The 12,027-nt window shown below is 50.6% G+C and overlaps 8 pseudogenes; all 8 read left to right on the forward strand.

Annotated features, from left to right (window-relative positions):
- The first annotated feature begins 287 nt into the window (after positions 1 to 287).
- Positions 288 to 407, forward strand: LOC130323169 (5S ribosomal RNA; annotated as a pseudogene).
- A 278-nt stretch (positions 408 to 685) lies between these two features.
- On the forward strand, positions 686 to 805 carry LOC130352054 (5S ribosomal RNA; annotated as a pseudogene).
- Positions 806 to 1,089: 284 nt separating this feature from the next.
- On the forward strand, positions 1,090 to 1,209 carry LOC130313060 (5S ribosomal RNA; annotated as a pseudogene).
- A 475-nt stretch (positions 1,210 to 1,684) lies between these two features.
- LOC130348802 (5S ribosomal RNA) lies at positions 1,685 to 1,804 on the forward strand (annotated as a pseudogene).
- Positions 1,805 to 2,278: 474 nt separating this feature from the next.
- On the forward strand, positions 2,279 to 2,398 carry LOC130352051 (5S ribosomal RNA; annotated as a pseudogene).
- A 2,676-nt stretch (positions 2,399 to 5,074) lies between these two features.
- Positions 5,075 to 5,194, forward strand: LOC130353005 (5S ribosomal RNA; annotated as a pseudogene).
- A 1,491-nt stretch (positions 5,195 to 6,685) lies between these two features.
- LOC130332945 (5S ribosomal RNA) lies at positions 6,686 to 6,805 on the forward strand (annotated as a pseudogene).
- A 2,062-nt stretch (positions 6,806 to 8,867) lies between these two features.
- On the forward strand, positions 8,868 to 8,987 carry LOC130328998 (5S ribosomal RNA; annotated as a pseudogene).
- Positions 8,988 to 12,027: the final 3,040 nt, after the last annotated feature.

A 12,027-nucleotide genomic window follows, 5' to 3' on the forward strand; every position in this document is an offset into this window, starting at 1 on the left:
GCCGTTGACATTTTGCTCTGTTGCCGCCTTCCGTTCCAATTCCGAAAAGGATTTATTGATGCTTAAATCCACAGTATACAGGGTGTGGAGATGTCTACGGCCATCCTAAGCTGAATGCGCCGGTTCTCGTCAGATCGCAGACTGCTACCCAGCCTCGGGCCTGGTAAGTACCAGCATGGGAGACTGGCTGGGAATCCCGGCTGCAGTGGACATTTTGCTCTGTTTCTGTTCCGATTCGGAAAATTATTTATTGATGCTTAAATCCACAGTATACAAAGTGTGAAGCTGTCAACGGCCATCCTAAGCTGAACGCGCCTGCTCTCGTCAGATCGCAGACTGCTACCCAGCTTAGGGCCTGGTAAGTATTGGCATGGGAGACTGGCTGGGAATCCCGGGTGCCGTTGACATTTTGCTCTATTGCTGCCATCCGCTCCGATTCCGAAAATAATTTATTGATGCTTAAATCCACAGTATACAAGGTGTGAAGCTGTCTACGGCCATCCTAAGCTTAACGCGCCTGCTCTCGTCAGATCGCAGACTGGTACAGATCTTAGGGCCCGGTAAGTACCGGCATGGGACACTGGCTGGGAATCCCGGCTGCCGTTGACATTTTGCTCTGTTGCCGCCTTCCGTTCGGAAAAGGATTTATTGATGCTTAAATGCACAGTATAAAGGGCGAGAAGCTGTCAACGGCCATCCTAAGCTGAACACGCCTGCTCTCGTCAGATCGCAGACTGCTACCCAGCTTAGGGCCCGGTAAGTACTGGCATGGGAGACTGGCTGGGAATCCCGGGTGCCGTTGACATTTTGCTCTATTGCTGCCTTCCGCTCCGATTCCGAAAAGAATTTATTGATGCTTAAATCCACAGTATACAAGGTGTGAAGCTGTCGACGGCCATCCTAAGCTTAACGCGCCTGCTCTCGTCAGATCGCAGACTGGTACAGATCTTAGGGCCCGGTAAGTACCGGCATGGGACACTGGCTGGGAATCCCGGCTGCCGTTGACATTTTGCACTGTTGCCGCCTTCCGTTCCAATTCCGAAAAGGATTTATTGATGCCTAAATGCACAGTATAAAGGGCAAGAAGCTGTCAACGGCCATCCTAAGCTGAACGCGCCTGCTCTCGTCAGATCGCAGACTGCTACCCAGCTTAGGGCCCGGTAAGTACCAGCATGGGAGACTGGCTGGGAATCCCAGGTGTCGTTGACATTTTGCTCTGTTGCCGCCTTCCGCTCCGATTCCGAAAAGGATTTATTGATGCTTAAATCCACAGTATACAGGGTGTGAAGATGTCTATGGCCATCCTAAGCTGAATGCGCCTGTTCTCGTCAGATCACAGACTGCTACCCAGCTTAGGGCCTGGTAAGTACCAGCATGGGAGACTGGCTGGGAATCCCGGGTGCAGTTGACATTTTAATCTGTTGCCGCCTTCCGCTCCGATTCGGAAAAGGATTTATTGGTGCTTAAATCCACAATATACAGGGTGTGAAGCTGTCAACGGCCATCCTAAGCCTGAACGTGCCTGCTCTCCTCAGATCGCAGACTGTTGCCCGGCAGTTACCGGCATGGGAGACTGGCTAGCAATCCAAGGTGCCATTCACATTTTGCTCCGTTGCCACCTTCCTTTCCGATTAATAAAAATATTTATTGATGCTTAAATCCACAATATACAAGGCATGAAGCTGTCAACGGCCATCCTAAGCTGAACGCGCCTGCTCTCGTCAGATCGCAGACTGCTACCCAGCTTAGGGCCTGGTAAGTACCAGCATGGGAGACTGGCTGGGAATCCCGGGTGCAGTTGACATTTTAATCTGTTGCCGCCTTCCGCTCCGATTCGGAAAACGATTTATTGATGCTTAAATCCACAATATACAGGGTGTGAAGCTGTCAACGGCCATCCTAAGCCTGAACGTGCCTGCTCTCCTCAGATCGCAGACTGCTGCCCGGCAGTTACCGGCATGGGAGACTGGCTGGCAATCCAAGGTGCCATTGACATTTTGCTCTGTTGCCGCCTTCCTCTCCGATTAAAAAAATATTTATTGATGTTTAAATCCACAATATACAAGGCGTGAAGATGTCAACGGCCATCCTAAGCTGAACGCGCCTGCTCTCGTCAGATCGCAGACTGCTACCCAGCTTAGGGCCCAGTAAGTACCGGCATGGGAGACTGGCTGGGAATCCCGGCTGCCGTTGACATTTTGCTCTGTTGCCGCCTTCCGTTCCGATTCCGAAAAGGAATTATTGATGCCTAAATGCACAGTATAAAGGGCGAGAAGCTGTCAACAGCCATCCTAAGCTGAACGCGCCTGCTCTCATCAGATCGCAGACTGCTACCCAGCTTAGGGCCCGGTAAGTACCAGCATGGGAGACTGGCTGGGAATCCCAGGTGTCGTTGACATTTTGCTCTGTTGCCGCCTTCCGCTCTGATTCCGAAAAGGTTTTATTGATGCTTAAATCCACAGTATATAGGGTGTGAAGATGTCTATCTATGGCCATCCTAAGCTGAATGCGCCTGTTCTCATCAGATCGCAGACTGCTACCCAGCTTCAGGCCTGGTAAGTACCAGCATGGGAGACTGGCTGGGATTCCCGGGTGCAGTTGACATTTTGCTCTGTTTCTGCTCCGATTCCGAAAATTATTTATTGATGCTTAAATCCACAGTATACAAAGTGTTAAGCTGTTAACGGCCATCCTAAGCTGAACGCGCCTGCTCTCGTCAGATCGCAGACTGCTACAGATCTTAGGGCCCGGTAAGTACCGGCATGGGACACTGGCTGGGAATCCCGGCTGCCGTTGACATTTTGCTCTGTTGCCGCCTTCCGTTCCGTTCCGATTCCGAAAAGGATTTATTGATGCTTAAATGCACAGTATGCAAAGTGTGAAGCTGTCAACGGCCATCCTAAGCCTGAATGTGCCTGCTCTCCTCAGATCGCAGACTGCTACCCAGCTTCGGGCCTGGTAAGTACCAGCATGGGAGACTGGCTGGGAATCCCGGGTGCAGTTGACATTTTAATCTGTTGCCGCTTTCCGCTCCGATTCGGAAAAGGATTTTTTGATGCTTAAATCCACAATACACAGGGTGTGAAGCTGTCAACGGCCATCCTAAGCCTAAATGTGCCTGCTCTCCTCAGATCGCAGACTGCTGCCCGGCAGTTACCGGCATGGGAGACTGGCTGGCAATCCAAGGTGCCATTGACATTTTGCTCTGTTGCCGCCTTCCTCTCCGATTAATAAAAATATTTATTGATGCTTAAATCCACAATATACAAGGCATGAAGCTGTCAATGGCCATCCTCAGCTGAACGCGCCTGCTTTCGTCAGATCGCAGACTGCTATCTAGCTTAGGGCCCGGTAAGTACCGGCATGGGAGACTGGCTGGGAATCCCGGTTGACATTTTGCTCTATTGCTGCCTTCCGCTCCGATTCCAAAAATAATTTATTGATGCTTAAATCCACAGTATACAAGGTGTGAAGCTGTCGAGGGCCATCCTAAGCTTAACGTGCCTGCTCTCGTCAGATCGCAGACTGGTACAGATCTTAGGACCCGGTAAGTACCGGCATGGGACACTGGCTGGGAATCCCGGCTGCCGTTGACATTTTGCTCTGTTGCCGCCTTCCGTTCCAATTCCGAAAAGGATTTATTGATGCTTAAATCCACAGTATACAGGGTGTGGAGATGTCTACGGCCATCCTAAGCTGAATGCGCCGGTTCTCGTCAGATCGCAGACTGCTACCCAGCCTCGGGCCTGGTAAGTACCAGCATGGGAGACTGGCTGGGAATCCCGGCTGCAGTTGACATTTTGCTCTGTTGCCGCCTTCCGTTTCCGATTCCGAAAAGGATTTATTGATGCTTAAATGCACAGTATACAAAGTGTGAAGCTGTCAACGGCCATCCTAAGCTGAACGCGCCTGCTCTTGTCAGATCGCAGATACCCAGCTTAGGGCCTGGTAAGTACTGGCATGGGAGACTGGCTGGGAATCCCAGGTGCCGTTGACATTTTGCTCTATTGCTGCCTTCCGCTCCGATTCCGAAATGAATTTATTGATGCTTAAATCCACAGTATACAAGGTGTGAAGCTGTCGACGGCCATCCTAAGCTTAACGCGCCTGCTCTCGTCAGATCGCAGACTGGTACAGATCTTAGGGCTCGGTAAGTACCGGCATGGGACACTGGCTGGGAATCCCGGCTGCCGTTGACATTTTGCTCTGTTGCCGCCTTCCGTTCCGATTCTGAAAAGGATTTATTGATGCTTAAATGCACAGTATAAAGGGCGAGAAGCTGTCAACGGCCATCCTAAGCCTGAATGTGCCTGCTCTCCTCAGATCGCAGCCTGCTACCCAGCTTCGGGCCTGGTAAGTACCAGCATGGGAGACTGGCTGGGAATCCCGGGTGCAGTTGACATTTTGCTCTGTTTCTGCTCCGATTCCGAAAATTATTTATTGATGCTTAAATCCACAGTATACAAAAAGTGTGAAGCTGTCAACAGCCATCCTAAGCTGAACGCGCCTGCTGTCGTCAGATCGCAGACTGCTACCCAGCTTAGGGCCTGGTAAGTACCAGCATGGGAGACTGGCTGGGAATCCCGGGTGCAGTTGACATTTTAATCTGTTGCTGCCTTCCTCTCCGATTCGGAAAAGGATTTATTGATGCTTAAATCCACAATATACAGGGTGTGAAGCTGTCAAAGGCCATCCTAAGCCTGAACGTGCCTGCTCTCCTCAGATCGCAGACTGCTGCCCTGCAGTTACCGGCATGGGAGACTGGCTGGGAATCCAAGGTGCCATTGACATTTTGCTCTGTTGCCGCCTTCCTCTCCGATTAATAAAAATATTTATTGATGCTTAAATCCACAATATACAAGGCGTGAAGATGTCAACGGCCATCCTAAGCTGAACGCGCCTGCTCTCGTCAGATCGCAGACTGCTATCCAGCTTAGGGCCCAGTAAGTATCGGCATGGGAGACTGGCTGGGAATCCCGGGTGCAGTTGACATTTTGCTCTGTTGCCGCCTTCCGTTCCGATTCCGAAAAGGATTTATTGATGCTTAAATGCACAGTATAAAAAGCATGAAGCTGTCAATGGCCATCCTAAGCTGAACGCGCCTGCTCTTGTCAGATCGCAGACTGCTACCCAGCTTAGGGCCCGGTAAGTACTGGCATGGGAGACTGGCTGGGAATCCCGGGTGCCGTTGACATTTTGCTCTATTGCTGCCTTCCGCTCCGATTCCGAAAATAATTTATTGATGCTTAAATCCACAGTATACAAGGTGTGAAGCTGTCGACGGCCATCCTAAGCTTAACGCGCCTGCTCTCGTCAGATCGCAGACTGGTACAGATCTTAGGGCCCGGTAAGTACCGGCATGGGACACTGGCTGGGAATCCCTGCTGCCGTTGACATTTTGCTCTGTTGCCGCCTTCCGTTCCGTTCCAATTCCGAAAAGGATTTATTGATGCCTAAATGCACAGTATAAAGGGCGAGAAGCTGTTAACGGCCATCCTAAGCTGAACGCGCCTGCTCTCGTCAGATTGCAGACTTCTACCCAGCTTAGGGCCCGGTAAGTACCAGCATGGGAGACTGGCTGGGAATCTCAGGTGTCGTTGACATTTTGCTCGGTTGCCGCCTTCCGCTCTGATTCCGAAAAGGTTTTATTGATGCTTAAATCCACAGTATACAGGGTGTGAAGATGTCAATGGCCATCCTAAGCTGAATGCGCCTGTTCTCGTCAGATCGCAGACTGCTACCCAGCTTCGGGCCTGGTAAGTACCAGCATGGGAGACTGGCTGGGAATCCCGGGTGCAGTTGACATTTTAATCTGTTGCCGCCTTCCGCTCCGATTCGGAAAAGGATTTAATGATGCTTAAATCCACAATATACAGGGTGTGAAGCTGTCAACAGCCATCCTAAGCCTGAACAAGCCTGCTCTCCTCAGATCGCAGACTGCTGCCCGGCAGTTACCGGCATGGGAGACTGGCTGGCAATCCAAGGTGCCATTGACATTTTGCTCTGTTGCCGCCTTCCTCTCCGATTAATAAAAATATTTATTGATGCTTAAATCCACAATATACAAGGCGTGAAGATGTCAACGGCCATCCGAAGCTGAACGCGCCTGCTCTCGTCAGATCGCAGACTGCTACCCAGCTTAGGGCCCTGTAAGTACCGGCATGGGAGACTGGCTGGGAATGACGGGTGCAGTTGACATTATGCTCTGTTGCCGCCTTCCGTTCCGATTCCGAAAAGGATTTATTGATGCTTAAATGCACAGTATAAATAGCATGAAGCTGTCAATGGCCATCCTAAGCTGAACGCGCCTGCTCTCGTCATATCGCAGACTGCTATCCAGCTTAGGGCCCAGTAAGTACCGGCATGGGAGACTGGCTGGGAATCCCGGGTGCAGTTGACTTCTTGCTCTGTTGCCGCCTTCCCTTCCGATTCCGAAAAGGATTTATTGATGCCTAAATGCACAGTATAAAAATCATGAAGCTGTCAATGGCCATCCTAAGCTGAACGCGCCTGCTCTCGTCAGATCGCAGACTGCTACCCAGCTTAGGGCCCGGTAGATACTGGCATGGGAGACTGGCTGGAAATCCCAGGTGCCATTGACATTTTGCTCTATTGCTGACTTCCGTTTCCGATTCCGAAAAGGATTTATTGATGCTTAAATGCACAGTATACAAAGTGTGAAGCTGTCAACGGCCATCCTAAGCTGAACGCGCCTGCTCTCGTCAGATCGCAGACTGATACCCAGCTTAGGGCCTGGTAAGTACTGGCATGGGAGACTGGCTGGGAATCCCAGGTGCCGTTGACATTTTGCTCTATTGCTGCCTTCCGCTCCGATTCCGAAATGAATTTATTGATGCTTAAATCCACAGTATACAAGGTGTGAAGCTGTCGACGGCCATCCTAAGCTTAACGCGCCTGCTCTCGTCAGATCGCAGACTGGTACAGATCTTAGGGCCCGGTAAGTACCGGCATGGAACACTGGCTGGGAATCCCGGCTGCCGTTGACATTTTGCTCTGTTGCCGCGTTCCGTTCCGATTCCGAAAAGGATTTATTGATGCTTAAATGCACAGTATAAAGGGCGAGAAGCTGTCAACGGCCATCCTAAGCTGATTGCGCCTGCTCTCGTCAGATCGCAGACTGCTACCCAGCTTCGGGCCTGGTAAGTACCAGCATGGGAGACTGGCTGGGAATCCCGGGTGCAGTTGACATTTTGCTCTGTTTCTGCTCCGATTCCGAAAATTATTTATTGATGCTTAAATCCACAGTATACAAAAAGTGTGAAGCTGTCAAGGGCCATCCTAAGCTGAACGCGCCTGCTCTCGTCAGATCGCAGACTGCTACCCAGCTTAGGGCCTGGTAAGTACCAGCATGGGAGACTGGCTGGGAATCCCGAGAGCAGTTGACATTTTAATCTGTTGCCGCCTTCCTCTCCGATTCGAAAAAGGATTTATTGATGCTTAAATCCACAATATACAGGGTGTGAAGCTTTCAAAGGCCATCCTAAGCCTGAACGTGCCTGCTCTCCTCAGATCGCAGACTGCTGCCCTCCAGTTACCGGCATGGGAGACTGGCTGGGAATCCAAGGTGCCATTGACATTTTGCTCTGTTGCTGCCTTCCTCTCCGGTTAATAAAGATATTTATTGATGCTTAAATCCACAATATACAAGGCGTGAAGATGTCAACGGCCATCCTAAGCTGAACACGCCTGCTCTCGTCAGATCGCAGACTGCTACCCAGCTTAGGGCCCAGTAAGTACCGGCATGGGAGACTGGCTGGGAATCCCGGGTGCAGTTGACATTTTGCTCTGTTGCCGCCTTCCGTTCCGATTCCGAAAAGGATTTATTGATGCTTAAATGCACAGTATAAAAAGCATGAAGCTGTCAATGGCCATCCTAAGCTGAACGTGCCTGCTCTCGTCAGATCGAAGACGGCTACCCAGCTTAGGGCCCGGTAAGTACTGGCATGGGAGACTGGCTGGGAATCCCGGGTGCCGTTGACATTTTGCTCTATTGCTGCCTTCCGCTCCGATTCCGAAAATAATTTATTGATGCTTAAATGCACAGTATAAAAAGCATGAAGCTGTCAATGGCCATCCTAAGCTGAACGTGCCTGCTCTCCTCAGATCGCAGACTGCTGCCCTCCAGTTACCGGCATGGGAGACTGGCTGGGAATCCAAGGTGCCATTGACATTTTGCTCTGTTGCTGCCTTCCTCTCCGGTTAATAAAGATATTTATTGATGCTTAAATCCACAGTATACAAGGTGTGAAGCTGTCGACGGCCATCCTAAGCTTAACGCGCCTGCTCTCGTCAGATCGCAGACTGGTACAGATCTTAGGGCCTGGTAAGTACCGGCATGGGACACTGGCTGGGAATCCCGGCTGCTGTTGACATTTTGCTCTGTTGCCGCCTTCCGTTCCGATTCCGAAAAGGATTTATTGATGCTTAAATGCACAGTATACAAAGTTTGAAGCTGTCATCCGCCATCCTAAGCTGAACGCACCTGGTCTCGTCAGATCGCAGATTGCTACCCAGCTTAGGTCCCGGTAAGTACCAGCATGGGAGACTGGCTGGGAATCCCAGGTGTTGTTGACATTTTGCTCTGTAGCCGCCTTCCGCTTCGATTCCGAAAAGTATTTATTGATGCTTAAATCCACAGTATACAGGGTGTGAAGCCGTCTACGGCTATCCTAAGCTTAATGTGCCTGTTCTTGTCAGATCGCAGACTGCTGCCCGGCAAGTACGGGCATGGGAGACTGGCTGGCAATCCAAGGTGCTATTGACATTTTGCTCTGTTGCCGCCTTCCTCTCCGATTCCGAAAAGGATTTATTGATGCTTAAATGCACAGTATAAAAAGCATGAAGCTGTCAATGGCCATCCTAAGCTGAACGCGCCTGCTCTCGTCAGATCGCAGACTGCTACCCAGCTTAGGGCCCGGTAAGTACTGGCATGGGAGACTGGCTGGGAATCCCAGGTGCCGTGGACATTTTGCTCTATTGCTGCCTTCCGCTCCGATTCCGAAAATAATTTATTGATGCTTAAATCCACAGTATACAAGGTGTGAAGCTGTCGACGGCCATCCTAAGCTTAACGCGCCTGCTCTCGTCAGATCGCAGACTGGTACAGATCTTAGGGCCTGGTAAGTACCGGCATGGGACACTGGCTGGGAATCCCGGCTGCCGTTGACATTTTGCTCTGTTGCCGCCTTCCGTTCCGATTCTGAAAAGGATTTATTGATGCTTAAATGCACAGTATAAAAAGCATGAAGCTGTTAATGGCCATCCTAAGCTGAACGTGCCTGCTCTCGTCAGATCGATAGACGGCTACCCAGCTTAGGGCCCGGTAAGTACTGGCATGGGAGACTGGCTGGGAATCCCGGGTGCCGTTGACATTTTGCTCTATTGCTGCCTTCCGCTCCGATTCCGAAAATAATTTATTGATGCTTAAATCCACAGTATACAAGGTGTGAAGCTGTCGACGGCCATCCTAAGCTTAACGCGCCTGCTCTCGTCAGATCGCAGGCTGATACCCAGCTTAGGGCCTGGTAAGTACCAGCATGGGAGACTGGCTGGGAATCCCGGGTGCAGTTGACATTTTAATCTGTTGCCGCCTTCCGCTCCGATTCGGAAAAGGATTTATTGATGCTTAAATGCACAGTATAAAGGGCATGAAGCTGTCAACGGCCATCCTAAGCTGAACGCGCCTGCTCTCGTCAGATTGCAGACTGCTACCCAGCTTAGGGCCCGGTAAGTACCAGCATGGGAGACTGGCTGGGAATCCCAGGTGTTGTTGACATTTTGCTCTGTAGCCGCCTTCCGCTCCGATTCCGAAAAGGCTTTATTGATGCTTAAATCCACAGTATACAGGGTGTGAAGCAGTCTACGGCTATACTAAGCTGAATGTGCCTGTTCTTGTCAGGTCGCAGACTGCTGCCCGGCAAGTGCGGGCATGGGAGACTGGCTGGCAATCCAAGGTGCTATTGACATTTTGCTCTGTTGCCGCCTTCCTCTCCGATTCCGAAAAGGATTTATTGATGCTTAAATGCACAGTATAAAAAGCATGAAGCTGTCAATGGCCATCCTAAGCTGAACGCGCCTGCTCTCGTCAGATCACAGACTGCTACTCAGCTTAGGTCCCGGTAAGTACTGGCATGGGAGACTGGCTGTAAATCCCGGGTGCTGTTGACATTTTGCTCTATTGCTGCCTTCCGCTCCGATTCCGAAAAGAATTTATTGATGCTTAAATCCACAGTATACAAGGTGTGAAGCTGTCGACGGCCATCCTAAGCTTAACGCGCCTGCTCTTGTCAGATCGCAGACTGGTACAGATCTTAGGGCCCGGTAAGTACCGGCATAGGACACTGGCTGGGAATCCCGGCTGCCGTTGACATTTGGCTCTGTTGACGCCTTCCGTTTCCGATTCCGAAAAGGATTTATTGATGCTTAAATGCACAGTATACAAAGTGTGAAGCTGTCAACGGCCATCCTAAGCTGAACGCGCCTGCTCTCGTCAGATCGCAGACTGATACCCAGCTTAGGGCCTGGTAAGTACCAGCATGGGAGACTGGCTGGGAATCCCGGGTGCAGTTGACATTTTAATCTGTTGCCGCCTTCCGCTTCGATTCCGAAAATAATTTATTGATGCTTAAATCCACAGTATACAGGGTGTGAAGCCGTCTACGGCTATCCTAAGCTGAATGTGCCTGTTCTTGTCAGATCGCAGACTGCTGCCCGGCAAGTACGGGCATGGGAGACTGGCTGGCAATCCAAGGTGCTATTGACATTTTGCTCTGTTGCCGCCTTCCTCTCCGATTCCGAAAAGGATTTATTGATGCTTAAATGCACAGTATAAAAAGCATGAAGCTGTCAATGGCCATCCTAAGCTGAACGCGCCTGCTATCGTCAGATCGCAGACTGCTACCCAGCTTAGGGCCCGGTAAGTACTGGCATGGGAGACTGGCTGAGAATCCCGGTTGCCGTTGACATTTTGCTCTATTGCTCCGATTCCGAAAAGAATTTATTGATGCTTAAATCCACAATATAAAAGGTGTGAAGCTGTCAACAGCCATCCTAAGCTTAACGCGCCTGCTCTCGTCAGATCGCAGACTGGTACAGATCTTAGGGCCTGGTAAGTACCGGCATGGGACACTGGCTGGGAATCCCGGCTGCTGTTGACATTTTGCTCTGTTGCCGCCTTCCGTTCCGATTCCGAAAAGGATTTATTGATGCTTAAATGCACAGTATACAAAGTTTGAAGCTGTCATCCGCCATCCTAAGCTGAACGCACCTGGTCTCGTCAGATCGCAGATGGCTACCCAGCTTAGGTCCCGGTAAGTACCAGCATGGGAGACTGGCTGGGAATCCCAGGTGTTGTTGACATTTTGCTCTGTAGCCGCCTTCCGATTCGATTCCGAAAAGTATTTATTGATGCTTAAATCCATAGTATACAGGGTGTGAAGCCGTCTACGGCTATCCTAAGCTGAATGTGCCTGTTCTTGTCATATCGCAGACTGCTGCCCAGCAAGTACGGGCATGGGAGACTGGCTGGCAATCCAAGGTGCTATTGACATTTTGCTCTGTTGCCGCCTTCCTCTCCGATTCCGAAAAGGATTTATTGATGCTTAAATGCACAGTATAAAAAGCATGAAGCTGTCAATGGCCATCCTAAGCTGAACGCGCCTGCTCTCGTCAGATCGCAGACTGCTACCCAGCTTAGGGCCCGGTAAGTACTGGCATGGGAGACTGGCTGGGAATCCCAGGTGCAGTGGACATTTTGCTCTATTGCTGCCTTCCGCTCCGATTCCGAAAATAATTTATTGATGCTTAAATCCACAGTATACAAGGTGTGAAGCTGTCGACGGCCATCCTAAGCTTAACGCGCCTGCTCTCGTCAGATCGCAGACTGGTACAGATCTTAGGGCCTGGTAAGTACCGGCATGGGACACTGGCTGGGAATCCCGGCTGCCGTTGACATTTTGCTCTGTTGCCGCCTTCCGTTCCGATTCTGAAAAGGATTTATTGATGCTT

Source organism: Hyla sarda, chromosome 1 (genome assembly GCF_029499605.1).
Source record: "Hyla sarda isolate aHylSar1 chromosome 1, aHylSar1.hap1, whole genome shotgun sequence".
Taxonomy (NCBI): Eukaryota; Metazoa; Chordata; class Amphibia; order Anura; family Hylidae; genus Hyla; species Hyla sarda.